Source organism: Nicotiana tomentosiformis, chromosome 3, assembly GCF_000390325.3.
Source record: "Nicotiana tomentosiformis chromosome 3, ASM39032v3, whole genome shotgun sequence".
Classification (NCBI taxonomy): Eukaryota; Viridiplantae; Streptophyta; class Magnoliopsida; order Solanales; family Solanaceae; genus Nicotiana; species Nicotiana tomentosiformis.
The window spans coordinates 31,040,956-31,058,324 of NC_090814.1; positions in this window are offsets into that span (position 1 = coordinate 31,040,956).

A 17,369-nucleotide genomic window follows, 5' to 3' on the forward strand; every position below is an offset into this window, starting at 1 on the left:
ACTTCGGGTCCAAGCTCAATCGATGTGTAGTGATCTCCGGTGGGATCCCTGCCATATCTAGGTGGGACCAAGCAAAGCAATCCATGTTATCTAAAAGGAATTGAATAAGTTTTTTCCTGAGCTCGGGAGTTAATCCTATGCCCAAGTATACCTTTCGTTTCGGCAGGTACTCGACCAGAATGACTTGTTCCAGCTCTTCGACTGTCGATTTAGTGGCGTCAGAATCCTCAAGAGATCGAGGGATCCAGTAGTCATCGTCTTTGTCCGTTCCCTGCTTCTCCAACTGAGTCGAGGCTGGCGCCTGTGGTTGCTATTTAGCTTGCTGTTTTCCTTTGGACTCCGATCCTTTTGTTGATGAAAGCGCCGATACCAGTATTACTTCATCGACTGCGAACATCTCTTTGGTAGCATATTGTTCCCCATACATAGTTTCTCCTCCATCCGATGTCGGCAATTCAGCACTTGGTGAAGGGTTGAGGGGACCACCCTCATGTTGTGAATCCAGGGTCTTCCGAGCAGGGCGTTGTATCTCATATCGCCCTCGATAACATGGAACTTGGTTTCTTGAATAGTGCCAGCTATATTTACTAGTAAGATGATTTCACCTTTAGTTGTTTCACTTGCCATGTTGAAACCAGTGAGAACCCGAGCTACAGGCACGATCTGATCCTGTAGGCCGAGCTGCTCCACGACCCTCAATCGAATAATATTGGCCGAGCTCCCTGGATCAATTAAAACACGTTTAACCTGAATTTTACTCATAAGGATAGATATTACCAATACATCATAGTGGGGTTGTGAGATCCTCTCTGCTTCCTCGTCACTGAACTACAAAGTGCCATCCGGTACATAGTCTTGTGTTCATTTTTCCCTGGTGATCGACACCTTGGTGCGTTTGAACAGGGGTTTTTGTGGAATGTTGACCCCACCAACGATCATGTGGATCACGTGTTGTGGTTCTTCCTATTAATATTTTTTGTTTGCATCCCTATCTCTGAAGTGATATTTAGCTCGGTCGCTCATGAATTCTCGAAGGTGACCCTCGTTGAATAGACGGGCCACCTCCTCTCTTAGATATCTGCAGCTGGACCGAACCAACTAACCCGGTAAGTCATAAAATAACTGTAAAGCATAACTTGAGTAGTAAATGGGGGAACATGGTTATAATACTCAAAATGACCAGTCGTGTCGTTACATTCTCCCCCTCTTAATTAAACATTCATCCTCGAACGGGTTTAGAATCATACCTGGAGTCTCAAATAGGTGTGGATATTTTTTCCGCATCTTCTGCTCAATCTCCCAAGTAACTTCTACGAATAGCTGGCCTCTCCACTATACCTTCATTGATGCTATGTTCTTTGACCTCATCTTTCGAACCTGTCGGTTTAAAATAGCCACGAGAACCCCGATCGAACAGGGATCAGTACCAACCATACAACGCAGATCGTAGAAACAACGGCCAAGGCATAACCCCGTTCGAAATGATCGAAGGAATAATCGAGGATAGAGCTCCAAGGGCTCATGAGTAAGAGTGGATTTGATAAATATGTCGAACCTATAGAAGCACCACGATTATCAGAATACAATTTCAGCATCGACACATCAGGTATCGTATCAGCCATTGGACGGATCAAGGATACTAGATGGCCCAAGCCCCTGTCGATGTCCCTTTGAATTCTGCCGAAGGGCCTATTTGGGTAAACGGAACCGGAAGGGGTCCTTAATTGATCATCCTCGACCCTGATCTTTGACTGGTACCGATTATGTACATCGGCCCAGGTCACCGCTGGATATTCAATTAAATTCTGCTTTAGCTGTCGTGATGCCACCGAACTTCGTTCGTTCAAACCTTGAGAAAAATATTGAACAGACCAATCATCTATGACCGAGGGTAGGTCTATGTGTTCCATCTGGAACCGAGATACAAATTCCCTTAACATTTTGTTGTCCTTTTGTTTCACTTTGAAGAGGTCCGACTTCCTAGTCGCAACTTTTATTGCTCCGGTGTGTGCCTTCACGAGGGAATCTGCAAGCATGGTGAAGGAATCGATGGAGTTGGGCGGCGAATTGTGGTACCATATCATCGCCCCTTTCGATAAAGTTTCTCCAAATTTCTTCAGTAGCACGGATTCAATCTCATCATCTTCTAAGCCATTCCCCTTTATTGTGCATGTATAAGAAGTGACATGCTCATTAAGGTCGGTGCTCCCATTGTACTTGGGAATCTATAGCATACAAAATTTCTTCGGAATGGGCTTCAGAGCCGCACTTGGAGGGAAAGGCTTCTGCACGAACTTCTTCGAATCCAAACCCTTTAAAATCGGTAGTGCCCTCAGTATTTGGTCAATGCGGGAGTTGTATGTTTCTACTTTTTTGTCATTTGCCTCGATTTTCTTTTTTCCTGATTCAATCCGTTTAGTGAGCTCCTCAAGCATTTTCATAATGGCGAGGTGAGTCCTCGATTCACTGGCGTTCAATTTCTCCGGTATAGGTTCGGCCATGTGAACAACTTTTAGTGGGGGCTCAGATTCGACCCCACTTGGTGCACAGTTCTGGTTTGGTAGTTGTGCTATAGCAGCTTGTTGAGCCTGTAACATCTTAAATATCAGCTGAAGGCTGACTCCACCATCTTCTCCGCCCTGCGTACCTCGACCACCTAATCGAACTTCCCTGCATACGCTACCTTCGTGATCAACGCCCAGATTTGCATTTAGGGCGACATGTGAACTGACATCAATGGGATTTGCAATTGGTACTCCCTCGAGGTCAGCCTGAGGCACTTCGATCCCTGGGGAAGCTATATTGTCGTTTTCCCCGTGAAATTCGAGACTGTTGTCACCATGTGTGGGTGATACTTGTGAGTTTGACATGTTTATCCTGAAATCAAAAACACTTACGAGAACAAGCGTAAAGCAGTGTGAGTTATTAGAATCAGTATTAAGAAATCTGTCATGACCTGCCACATCATCATGCCACGTAGGTGTCACTTGGCATATATTTTTGCCATATGGAAGGGTTACATAAGTTAGGGACTAGATCTTGGTGAAATATTCTAGAACTATGGAGAATTTCCTTGGGAAAGCTCTAGATATTTATGCTCTTGTAGGAAGGTTCTAGAAAAATATAGAGGTTTCATTAGGAAGACCCTAGAACCCTATGGAATTACTAGGAAAGTCCTTGGAAGATTCTAGCTATATAGAAGATTCTAGAGAATGTATTTATTTGTAAATATGGAAGGACTTGTGGAATAATTATTATTTATACACTAGCCCCTAAGTGATTATTATAAACAGGGGGCATTCATTTGTAAACTCATCAAGTAAAACAATCGACTTATCTTTAATACAAAAGCTTCCTTTGGCAATTCTCTTGTATTCTAACATTCCCTTAGCGATCTTTAGTGTAGTAAGGCTAACTTGGCATAGAACGTGAGCAATTTGTGCGAAATCATGAGCAAGTTGTCAAGTACCGCACATGCGCTTAGTTGAAGACTAAGGACGTGACAACGTGGTATCAGAGCAAAGGTTATGACTAAGGAATGTTTAAAAGAATACAAGAGATTGCTAGAAGGATGTTTTGTAGAGAACCATGGTCAGAATTACCAAGGGCTTGGTACTTGCAGAAGGAACCAACGTGAAGGTCCCTAAGCAAAACCAGTATGGCGGTGCACGGGATGCACGCGAAGTGGCAGACATACTTTGGAGGATGGACAAGTACGTTGAGGTAGTTAGGGAGTATGACAACGTTGCTAAGGTACGCAACGCCTCAATGTACTTGACCGAGGTTGTTGTGCTGGGGTGGCATCGGAAGTGTGCCAACATGGAAAAAAGGGCTATGCAAGATTGAGACGTGAGAGCAGTTCAAGGAGTTGAAAAAGAAATTCTACCCGATGAATGTGGTGTATGAGGCTAGGCGGAAGCTAAGGGAGCTCCGACAGACGGCCACAATTCGGGAGTATGTGTGCGAGTTCACTACCTTAATACTGCAAATCTCGTCATTGTCCGGGGAAATTCCCTCTTCTACTTCATGGATGGATTGCAAAATTGGGCAAACTAGGAGTTAAGAAGACATCAAGTAGCCAACTTGAGCGAGGCCATAGGGGTAGTCGAGTCACTTGTTTACTTCAAGATGGAGCCTGCCAAGTCTAAAGAAAGCAACACCGAGAGGGATAAGGGAGATCATGATGAGGACAACGGGAAAGGCATAGCCGAGGTATACAAGGGTAATGGCAAGGGGACATCCCATAACGGACAAGGGTCCAAGAGAAATGGCAAGGAGCCAGAAAATGGTAGCGAGTACGTGCATAAGGAAAGGTGCTACTTCTGTGAAGGATCACATAGGGCTAGTGAATGCCCAGAGTTGGGAAGCTTGCAGCAATGATCGGGAACTTTGCTCAAGCACATAAGGGTGACATAGGAGAAACCGCCTGTATTGGAGGGATGCGCTTGGAATCTAAGCCGAAAGTAGAGGATTCCAAAGCCTATCTTGGCGCCATGAAAATGGAGCATGGTGGCAGCAAGAAAAGTTAGACAGACATAGTGGAAGAGGATGGCGAGTTACAAAGTGATAGCATGATATCGGACTCAGACGATGCACCAAGCAGAGGGTTCAAGTTTGCCAGTAAGGTTGGACCACGGAGGGCAGCCAAATAGGGAGTAGAATCATGGACTTGATACTTGAGAAGCTACTAGGCTTGGTTAAGTCATGAGAAGATACAGGCCAAGAGCAAGGTGGGGCATCCGATAGGCGGAGGATTGAGGTCATCATTGCTAGCTGTCCAAAGTACAAACGGGGCAAAACGAAAGGTGACCAATACCTTGTAACATGGGAAGACGAACCGCTTCATATGGCATCATGGCTAATGGACAAAGATTTCCAGCGACGCCAAGGCGAGGTACGCGCGTATGTGTCGATGCTTTGTGCCGAGGGCGACACAAAATTGGGTGGGGGAGAGTGTCATGACCCGCCACATCATCATGCCACATAGGTGTCACTTGGCATATATATTTGCCATATGGAAGGGATACAAAAGTTAGGGATTAGATCTTGGTGAAATATTCTAGAACTATGGAGAATTTCCTTGGGAAAGCTTTAGATATTTATGCACTTGTAGGAAGGTTCTAGAAAAATATAAAGGTTTCATTAGGAAGACCCTAGAACCCTATGGAATTACTAGAAAAGTCCTTGGAAGATTCTAGCTATATAGAAGATTCTAGAGAATGTACATATTTGTAAATATGGAAGGACTTGTGGAACAATTATTATTTACACACAAGCCCCTAGGTGATTAGTATAAATAGGGGCATTCATTTGTAAACTCATCAAGAAAAACAATCGACTTATCTTTAATACAAAAGTTTTCTTTGGCAATTCTCTTGTGTTCTAACATTCCCTTAGTGATCTTTAGTGTAGTAAGGCTGACTTGGCATAGTAAGAATGTGAGAAAGTTGTGCAAAATCGTGAATAAGTTGTCAAGTGCCGCACGTGCGCTTAGTTGAAGACTAAGGACGTGACAAATCACTATTATCGTGGGCGCCAAACGTTTACCCTCAAACTTGGATAATAATTAAACTTATAATGTGGTTTTAAGGACACGTGATTTTACCTAATACCAATTGATAAATATGAAGATTAGTAATAAAAAATTGATAATAAAGTAAAGCAAACCAGTATTGAAATGCAATTCAGCCCTCAAGCTAGATGCCCTCGAACTTACTGGTGTTAAAGTAATGAAGCAGAAAGTAAACTGATGAACAAGACTGTATAGGTTATAGCGAGTGTTGTATTGCTTTGATATATGTGAATAATGTGTTACAAATGATTAGAACTACCCTTTATATAGTAGAGGAATTCTACTTAAGGTATAACTCTAATTACATAAGAAAATCCCATGATTAGCTAATTAACCGTTTTTGATTTGATCCGTTCCGAGATTTTCGCCATGATCTTTGACCAGTCATGGATATCTCGCCTTTCTGTTATTATGATATCTTCGATCTTGCTCGATGTCTGTCTCATTTGGTCTCAATCACTACTGACCTCGATCTCGACAGGTACCTCGATTCTCAAACTCGGTACCTTGTCCTCGTACCTCGGTCTGATCTACTACGGGATCGATCTTCGATCTTTCACCCTGGTCTTAGTAAAATCGGGTGGGCCCGATTTTAACCGTATATAAATATGAAATCACAAACAAAACAAAAATAAAATCAGAAGCATAAAAGTTCCGAGCCTAAAAGATTTCGTAAGAAATATAATCCCCTTACTGTTGCCCAAAGTTATTGGATTAATTCCTCTTAGGATAGAACAGAAAAACTATTCTGTAATACCGGCAATGGAAATTACAGAACTTCACAGAACTCAACATACGATAGTAAATTATACCGATACTTACATTTTACTTTGAAAAAAATAATGCAGAGATGCAGAAGAGAGAGGGAAGAGTTTGCAGATTCTTGGTAGTGGAAAAATGACGTGAAACCTATGAATTTATAGCCAAACAATCTGGGTTTAATGGGTATAAAGGTACCTGTTCACATAAGGTACCATTTCAGCAGAAAAATTTCTGCTTGGTCGCGAATTTTAAAATCGCAAAAGACCGTTAGGAAATTAACCGCTAATTCAAAACATAAAATCCGCGCGAAAATAATATCAGGAAAAAGAAAATAAATAACGAAAAACAAGAAATAAATTGGTCCAAAAAATTATCTATCACTCATATCAATTGACCAAATCCAAATCCAAATTCAAATCCGAATCTGAAACCAAAGCAAAAAATGTCTACATAATAAGTCAATATCCATTGAGTTTAATTAGCAGTCACATGACCTTGCGGCTCTTTCTTTAGTTAATAATCATGATTTTTGGACTTTTAAATAGTAAATAAATTGGATGAAAATAATATAGCAAAAAATGGCCAAGAAGGGGAGCGGGGGTATATGTTTTTTGGCTTAAGAGTGGTGCAAGGACAACTTTGTCTTGTTCATATGTCCATATGTCAAGGGCGAATAAGATTTTGTATATTGTAAAAGTAATTATAGTTCGAGTCCATAACTGGAAACTATGATATAGCAATGGGACCTAGTTCTTAATAGGCATAATACATAAACAGACCCACAAACTTGGCCTCACCTTGCAAGTATGCCCTCCAAATTTGGGTGTGCACAAGTAGGCACCTCGACTTGTATAAAGTTGAACATGCAAACACAAATGATGACGTGGCACATAAATGGTTGAGGTGTCTAGATGATCATTTTGTAAGTTAGAGTGTTCAGACAAAGTAGAGACAAGTTGAGGTGCCTACTTGTGGACACCCAAAGTTGAAAGTTGGAGAGCATACTTGACAACAAATTTGAGGGCCTATTTATGTATTCTGCCTTCTTAATATCTTAACGACTGACTAAGTAAAGATATTATAGCAATGACATTTTCTTCCTTCTGGTAAAAGAAAATACTAGTTTCTTTTTTCAGTTAGATTAACAGTCTCTTTCATGTTAGTTTCCACTTTGTTAGGGAAAGGAAGGAAGGAAAGAAAGAAAGAGGAAACAAAAGTGGAAAGGTGAAGCTCGTAAGCTTTCCTTTCACATTCATGGCCATAAGTGAATACAACTGGAAAGTCCTTTCCAATTTTCTTCCTTTTCTTCTATGCAACAGAATTAAAATTTTTGGAAACTTCTATTCATATTCTTCATTCTCCGAATTGATGTTTGTTTTTCTTTGGAGAAATGCCCAAGTGCTAGTGCATCAATGTGAAACTCCATGGATAATATGTTCATCCCTCTATTTTTCTCCACCTTATTCTATTTGTTTACCTCGAAATACGAGTAACAATTAAACTTGTAATATGGTTGTAAGGATACGTAATCTGATTCAATGCCAATTGATAAATGACTAGATAAATAAATAAATTAAACGATTAAGATAAATCAAACCGGTGTAATTGCAAGTTATCGACCTCGGTTCGGGATAGGCTCGAGATCAAGTGCCAAGAACTATAAGAACAACAAGAATAAGAACAATAAGAATAGAAGGAACTTATAAGCAAGTAAAAGAGCAGAGTATTTTTTTTATTTCTCAGTAATTGTGTATGTGATTCATATCTCCCTTACAAATGAACAGGGTTCCTCTTTATATAGTACAGGAATCCTCAATAAGGTATAACTCTAATTTCTGAAGCAAAATACGTGATTGATATCAATAAAAGTTAATGGTTCTGCCAATTCCGAGATTGGTGGTCGATTGCGAATATCTCTTTATTTCGTTACTTAGGTGTCAATTTAGCCCGATCTCGATCCTTCAGTCTCCGTGTTCCTCGAGCTCGAGCTCGCTGCGATTTGAACTTAATCTCGAGGCAGACCCTCGAGCCCGTGAAATTGGGCGTGGCCGATTTTAACCGTACACAGATAGTCCCCGCGTTTCTTAGAATGAAATGATAAGAAACGATTTGAACCTCGATTCCTCAATACCTCGATCATGACGACGTCCCCATGGCGTAAGCGATGGATGTGATCGAAACGTCCCGTCGGTTCGTTTCCCAAAAAACTATCAATGCATGTCAGTCGTCGGTCGACCACTAGTGATACCGAACCGTCGTCTTAAGTCTATAAATATCACCTCTTTAGTTTATTCAAACTTTACTTTGCTTAGATCATTGAGTTTCCAATCCTTCTTATCATTCTCTCATCGCTGCTTATTACGCCACCGTTGTTTTCACCGGAGCCACCAATTTTACACCTTCTTTCTACTTTTTTCACATACACAAATGGCAAAAACCTCCAAAACTATGCCGCAAAAGGAAAAAGCTTCGTCTTCCTCCTCCCGGCCGGCCGATTATAAGACGCCGATAGAACCGGCCCCCCATGAATACGTTCCTAGCCCATGCATCCTTAAAACTGACTTTAAAGTCGATAACCCCTCATCGGTGCCAGGCCGATGCGAACATGTGTCGATGTACATGTGTTCGATTACCAAGGGCCACGTCGATGCCATGAAGGAGGACTACAAATTTGGCCCGGAGGTAGTGGTGCGCATTCCTACACCCGAAGAGAGCATCACCACACACGCAAAAGGGGTTCTTAAGTATTTACACTTACCCCTTCACGCTGGGTCCCGTAGACCCGGTGATTTTTGACTTATGCAGGAGGTATGAGGTCACCCTCGGTCATCTCCATCGTTCACTTTGGAGCATAGTGATCATGTTGCGCTTCTTCTCCAACGAGGCCGGGGGGTTGGAGTTCACTTTGAACCATCTCATTTGGTTGTACAGGCCTCGGCTCTATCGAAGGCTAATTAGGCTTCACTGCCGAGCAACAAAGACTCTATTCTCAAACATTGACGAGGATAAAGATCGAGGCTAGATGAGCCGATTCATACGGGTGAGGACCTGTGACATAATACCAAAGGAAATGATGTCATTCCCTGAGGAGTGGATATCCAAGTGTAAGTGAATTTGTATTCTTTGATTTTGTGCTTCTTTTAATTTTGCCTAACATTTCTCTTTAATCATGCAGTTGTCCCTTGGATGCCCGAGGCGGTGCCCAATTTTGAAGACTGGATCCAAAAGCTCGCCTCTACTTCGACTCGTGCTGAACGAGTGTGGAGGGATTTGGCCAAGGGTAGGTTAGAGGCCAAGAACCATGGTAAAGATCAATTCTTACTTATTCCGAAGTAATTACATGTTTTCTTCATTACTAATCTTTATTTATGTAGGTCTGACCAAAGATGCCATTCTGAGGCCTTCGAGCGAAGGAGGTGAAGCTAAGTCCCCGGCTCCGAGGCCGGAAAAGGATAAGAAGAGAAAGGATCTCTCACAATCCAAGGTTTTCAAGCCCAAATCTCGAAGGGTGAGGAGAAAAATGGTCGGTCTCTCGGCGGATGCGGTCCAAAAGTTGAGAGACCAGGATGAGGAAGAAGAAGAAGACACCTTGGTGTTGATAGTTCTCCCTCGAAAGGCCGCCGAGGTCACCTCATATTTTGAGCTGCCACCTACTATAACCGAGCTTCACATCGAGGAGGCTTTGAAGAAGAGTTCGGGGGTGAACCCCAGGTCTCCTGAGGTCGAAATAATTTCTCGATCATCGACTTCTACACCGGGCGGGGACGGTTCTGAAACTCGGAAGATCGGACAGAGTGCCCCGAGCGATTCGCTTGGGGCCATGACAATAGGTCAATTACCTTCAATGTTGGTCTTCTCTGAAGAGGCAATAAGGGAGGCCCAAAGGCTGCAGACCCCCGAGGTCGGTGGAGGCTCTAGCGCTGGCGATCCTTTCCGGGATTGCTTTGTGGGGGTCGATGATGCCTCCGATATCACTGACGCTTCGATCCTCATGGCAGAAGCCCAGCGTGAGCTCGGGATAAGGCGATTTCTTGAGAGATTTTCAGAGGAAACTTGTGGGTAATGATTCCTTACTCGATTTTGGTTTCATTGCATTAATCTATTGTAGTTTTCTTCATTTAATCAAGGAAGTTGAGTGAGAAATGTAGGGAAATGGGGGAAAAGTTCCCCAATCAAATTTCTAAGTTTTGAGTGGGAATTAGGCATCCGATTTGGGTGATTTTTATACGAGTGATCTCGTGTGTGAATCTATTTTCTAAATTGGTAATGATTAGAGCCAACCCTACACCACTATAGAGTAGCGAGGATGGTCGATGCAGTTTTACCCAACAAGGTCGGGATCAATTTCCACAGGGAGTTAATTGATTTGGAGTTAGGTATCTAACTAATCTAGATGTGCGTGTTGATCCAAATTGCACTTCCAAACATGGTTGTGATTGATTCTATTCTAATTTTATACTATTGTGTGCTAAGAGTAATCTAAGTACAATATTTTTGGTGAAAGTTTTCAAGTGTTAAAAGGCACTAGGGAAGTGACTTCCGCCTAGGTGAGTATCTAATGGGAATCGAGAATCTAGGACAAGCTTGTTTTGATTGGGGTCATGATATAACCATCACACACAAGTGCTCACTCTATACCTTTCGGTAGTTTGAGTGACTTTGCCCGATTTGGCTTTCTCAAGCCCAAATGGGTGTTCATGCAATACAAGTGAAATTGGCTCAAGTCGGGTATTACTATCTCTAGGTTTAACCCTTTAATTGGGGCTATCAATCTCTTGAGTTCACCCCAATTCCTTGTTAGCCTAATTTTCCTAGACTTAGTCCCTCTTTCTCAAGAAGAACCTAAGCCATAAAGGCATGAATCAGTGTTTGCAACCACTAACCGCAATTATAGCATGAATTAGGCTAAATATCACTAACCCATAAACAATTAACCCCTAAAATTCAAGACCCATAAATACCCACACTAGGGTTGGTTCACAACCCTAGCTATGGGGTCTAGCTACTCATAATAATAGCAGAAATCAAAGGTAAAGATGAAATATAAGCCATAATATTAAAGTACAAGATGAAAATCTAAAGTTTGAAGGTAAATCTACTACAAAATTGCCCAAAAAGGGAAAAACCAGTCGTTCATGTGCCCTGCCAAACTCAACTTAACCTAAAATTGACAAAAGGGTCTATTTATACTAAGCTGAAATTTTCGGATAAAAATGCCACTGCGGAGGTTTCGCGGTCGCATAATTCTGACCGCGGCTGCACTCTTGCTTTCGCGGCCCCGTAATATTGAGCGCGGTCCGCGTTTCTTCATATCTGGGCTTGGGTAGAGCTTCATTTCGCGAACCGCGTAATGTTCACTGCGTCCGTGTGAGATTCCTTTGCGGCCGCATAATTTGGACACGGACCGCCTTCTTCATTTATGCCCAACTTGCGAAGTCTTTGAAGCTTAACAAACGTTGTCCGCAAAATTCCAACCGCAGCCGCATCTTTCTGCCGCTCTCAGCGCTTATGTCTGTGCCCAAAAACACTTCTCTGAATCTCTACTTCGCGGTGCACGAATTATGGTTGCCTCAGCGTTGATCCTTACGTGATCGCGCTGTTATGTCGCGGTCCGCGCTCTTATTCCCAGTCTTGGATTTGTTCAAGTTTGACTCCTTCATGAGTTGATTATGGCTTCTTTGGCTCATTTTGAACAAACCCTACAAGCAAACACATTAAGTTAGTTTCCGGGAATACCTTCATGCATTCTTAACCCAAAACCTAAGTAAAAGAGAGCAAATAATAGGCTAAAATCCCTACTTATCAACTCCCCCAAACTTAAGCTTTTGCTTGTCCTCAAGCAAACAAGGTAATTCCCACCTCCACAAGAAAAAGAAAGGAAAATTTCAGCTATCCTAAGGTGACTTCATCAAGCATCAATTGGGACTAACAATTACCCTCAACACAAATGCATTATCAACAACATCATGCTATGACCTTTTGAGTGCATAGTTCTAATGTGTCACAAGGGCATCAAGATTTGACTCAATTCATCAAGGAAACTCGCTCTCTCACGTAGGTCATTGTGGATCTCAAACTCCTCCTCCTATACTCTCCATGAGCAAATCTCACTTTATATAATGTGACACTCAAAACAAGGATTGTAAGGAAGTGCACTCATCACTCTCAAAATAATATCACAAGTCCGGCTCTAAGTACCATAAGCTTGCCCCTTATGTAAATCATCACTAATGTAAGCTCACTCAACTTGAAATCATGTAGGGCTTTAGCGGGATGTAATGAAGGCTTTTTGGATTAAGGTAGGACATAATGAACTATGGTGGTTTCATCTTTCCTTAAGCACTCTATTTTCTCATTTTGGCTCATACTTTCTTGACTCTTTGAGTCATTTTCTTCTTTCTTATGGGAACTAGAGAGACACATTGTCACTCTTTCTTATTCATGACAATCATTTTCTTCTTTTCTCATCATTCCATGCCTTTCAACATTGTTTTTTTTTTAATCCCTTCAACCTTTTCTTTCTTTTTGATATATTTCTTTTTAACTTCTCACCCTTTTTCTTTGCCTTTTCTTTTCACTAATTCTTTTTCTTCTTTGAACCTTTCATCTCTTTGAAATTCCTCGTCTCTCCTCCAAACTTATGTTTTTGCCAATTGTTCATCATGAATGCTAAGGAAAGATTGGGTGCCAAGAGAGGGTCATTATAAAATGGATGAAGGCTTGTAATGTGGTTTTTGAATGAAAAAGGCTTAGGCTCAAAGGGGTTGACTAAGGATATTATATTTGTAGGCTACGGAAGCTTTCAAATTTCAAATGGGACCAAGGAGAGCCTACAATCACTTCTCAAGTCGAGCTACACTTAGAATTTCGCCTAGACAAATATTCAAGGCAAGTTCTATACTTATTGGCACGGGACTTGGACTTGCAATTCAATACCTCACCTCTCAAGCTACTGGATTGTTAAAGAGAAAATAGTCAAGGGCCCACAACAACCCTAGCTAAGATTGAAGATCACAGATGGCTCAGAGAGACCACCTGATGATAGTTTTAGTCAACTCAGGAGTCTAAAGGTCACAACTAGGGCTATTCTTGTCAACCAACTTGTCTCTAACTATGAGGTCGAAGGTAAATGTGTTAGTACCAAGTGAAGCCTGCTTGAGACACTTTTATTCATTACTACTACATATCAAAGCAAAAAAGAAAACAGACCCAGTCCCTTAAGAAGGTTGTCATGCCATCCATTGTTGGAAAAAGTCACCCGGTTCACACAATATCCACCTTTGGAAAGAACCGTGACATTAAAAAAATCAAAGGCTTATTGATCATACAAAAATGTAAAAAGAAGCTAAAAACTCAAAAACAAGCTACTAAAGGAAATAAGAAGCTAAGCTATTAAAGAAAAATACAAAAACAGTTATAAAGTAAACTACGGCAAATAAAATGAATGTGTACAATAATGGGGTGAAACAAATATATACAAAATGGAAATAAATATATACATGGAAAGGTAAAGTAATATACATACCAAAAGTAAAAAAATAACGAAAGTGAAAATAACGATAAGTAAAAATAAAGGAAAATAGTATCATAATTATTACATGCCAGTCATAAAATCAAAATAAGACCACTCCTCAAATAAAAGATAGCATTGTCCTCAATGCTAATAGCAAAATAAGATCAGGAAAGGGATAGAGAGTAAAGAAAAACTCCCTATGTGGTCTCTGTCTGCATGGGGTCAGGCTCACTAGTGAGGACCTCGGACTGCATAGGATCATCTGCTCCCTCCGGGTCCTCCAACTGTATCTCCAGGTCCTCTGACTGGGGCACCACAAATCCTCCCACCGGCTCTCTGTCAGTCTCCGGCTCTGATGCCTGTGATGTCTGTGCTGCTGGGGCAGTCTCCTCCATAAGCAGGTCCAGTGGGATATATCCGGATGAAGTGAACTTCTCCACATCCTTCTTCAGCTGCTCCACTGACTCCTTTGAGGCCTGCGTCTTCCTCATCTTCTTGACTTGCTTTCCCAGCTTCTTTATCACCTTACCATGAGTGTCCAATGCCTCCAGGATTTTCTTTTGGTTGTCCAGGAGCTTCTTCTGGTTGTCCAGAAGCTCCTTTAATAAATCCTCCACTGATGGAGGTACCTGAAGCTGTGTTGGGGCTGCCTGTGCTGCGACTGTACTGGATAAGATAGACAGCTTTGATGTAGCTGCCTGCATCCAGTTGTTGATGTTGGATAATGTCTGAGAGACCCACAGTGCAGTCTGAGGGTATGTGGAAGATGAGGGCACAGATAATGGGGCGGTGATACATGGCCCTGATGACGGAGGTGGCATAGCAGCCAAAGAACCCTCTGCTGTGGAAGGCTCTGACCCGGTAGCCTTTACTCTTGGCTTTTCAGACTGGCCAGTGGGAATAGTGGTTTTGCCTTTGGATTTTGGGTTGTCTACTCCCTGAAGGTTGTAACAGGAGAAGGGCCTCTTGGGCTTCACCTTCGTATCAAAGTGCCTCCCCTCTACCCCTTGGTCCTCCAGATACATGGTGATGAAGTTGGGGTAGGGGTATGACCTTTCTTCCTTTCCGGTCGCTTTGGTGATGTTTTGGGCCATGAGGTTCCCCGCATTTATTGGGTACCCCGCCATGATAGAAGCTATGAGGATCTCCATGGAGAGTGGAATGTCACTGTCATGCTGGGACGGATCGAGCCAGCTGCATACAAAGGTGCACCACCCTTTGGCTTCAAAGCTAAGGGTGTTTCTGGCAATTGGAACCCCATGTGTAAGCCAGGCCGGAGTTGTCCCTGGGATGGCTATCACCTCTGCTAGCCATGGACGAGCTACTTCATCTAATGCCAACTTCTGTACGTATAGAGCTGCATCTACATCTTTAAATCCGGCATATGTGTTCAATGTGTGGCCATCAAACCGGATCTTCAGGTTTCGTACCTTAGTCACATAGGTGCCCTTTTTTATGTGGGAAACATTAGCGTAGAACACCTTGACTAGGTACTCATTTGCATCCGGCAGCTTGCTAGTGAAGTATTTCCACCTCTTTCTTTCATCAAATTGCCTCTTCATATTTGGATTGTGAGGGAGAAGATCTCTTTCTATAAATTGCCGCTCGAGGGTGAGCAACCTTTGTGGCCACCATTCCCGGAATTTGTGGTAAGCCTTCTCACTTACGAACCTATCTTGCCACACCGTGGGCTTACTTGATCTAATCAACCCCCCCCCCCCCCCACATGGGTATCACCTTCTCTCCCGTCATACGAGACCTCTTCTTCATCTATATTGATAGGAGCAGCTGCTTGAGGCCGAATTGCAGCCGGTGGTGAAGATGGTGTTGAAGTCATACTATCTCCTTTTGAGCCATCAGACGACTCAGTTGAGGAGGTAGGTTGATTAATGAGGCGGAAAGGTTGAGATTGAGCCTCAGGTTATTGTGCATAGTTTCCCTCGGAAGTCTCCCGGGAAGGGAGGTATTCACTAGTGTTCGAGGAGTCAGCCTGAGGTCTCACAGGTGTGGCCTTTTTGCTAATAATCTTCTGAGCTGCTAAGGGCACTATCTGCTTCCCTTTTCCCTGGCCTCGGGGGGATTCTGCCCTCCCTTTTGATTTGTCGGGACCACCATGAGATCGCACCATTATCTGCAACACATAATTAGTAAAAGATCATTTGTATTGTGGTTCAATGAATCCTTAAAGAAATGCAGATGAAATGAACACAGTGCTTCTCAAAACAAGGGACCGCGGACCGCGAAAAACTGAGTGCGGTCGTGGAAGGACCATCGCAGACCGCGTAAAAATGAACACGGCCGCGAATAGGTTGGAATCAGACTACCAACTCTCTGATCATGGTCTTCCGCAGACCGCAAAATTTTGGATGCGGCCGCGAAAGATCAAACACGGACCGCGTAAAAGTGTACGTGGCCACGGTAGCAATTGCCACCTTCTCTGAAGTTCAAGAACACGGATCGCGTAATTTTGGAAGCGTCCGCGTAAGTTCAAATGCAGACCGTGAAAAAGTCACCGCGTCCACGAACATATGTCTATACTCAGATCTCAGGAGTTAAGGAATACGGACCGCGTAAAATGGACCGCGGGCCGCGAAATTCAAACAAAACGGGCACTAATGAACATTTAAACCTAGGATTTTCACTAAGTGCAAAAATTAGTACAATTAACAAGCATAGTTAAAAACCCTATCCCCCATTAGGCATGTAAACATCACCCACATGAATTTAAGCATTAATTAAGCATGAATTTGAGATTGTGGCATGTATTAAACCCTAACTAAAAAGAAAAATTAAAACTAGAAGAAAAGAAAAGAAAGAGATAAAATCAATGCAAGGATTTGAGCATACCGATTGTGAAATTGTAGTGGAAAATAGACTCTTGATTAGTATGAAATGAGATTGAAAGCCAAAGAAGATGAAGGTGAACAACGCTATAGTATGGTGAAAAATTGAGGTTCGAAAAGTGTAAAAGGTTAAAGGACCTTCTATTTATACTAGCCTCAGTGGATTCCACCGACTTACCTGAGCGCGGTCCGCGGAATTCTATCGCGGTCTGCGCTTTTTACCTCTATGAAGGGCTGCTTCAAGTGCCAAGGCGCGGTCCGCCGAAATCTAGGCGCGGCCACGAAAGTCAACGCTCTTCGCCAAATTATGAACGCGGACGCGAACTCAACTTCAAAGAGTTGGTATTTTTGATCTTATCAATTATGCGTCCGCGGACAAAATGTGCCACCGCAAAATGCTAACGCAGACCGCGAAATTTTGGGCGTGGTCCGCAAAATTCCCACACTTAGTCAAATTCCCAAAACAATGCCTAATCTAAGAAGAAAATTAAAATAAAGCAAGAAAAAACACATGGGTTACCTCCCAAGAAGCGCCTAATTTAACGTCGCGGCACGACGCATGTTACCATCATCATTTGAGATTGATCAAGGACACCACATGGCTGTCATCAAACTTGCCAAGGTAGTGCTTCACTCGGTGCCCATTAACTCTGAAGGTTTCACCATCTTTGTTTTTCAA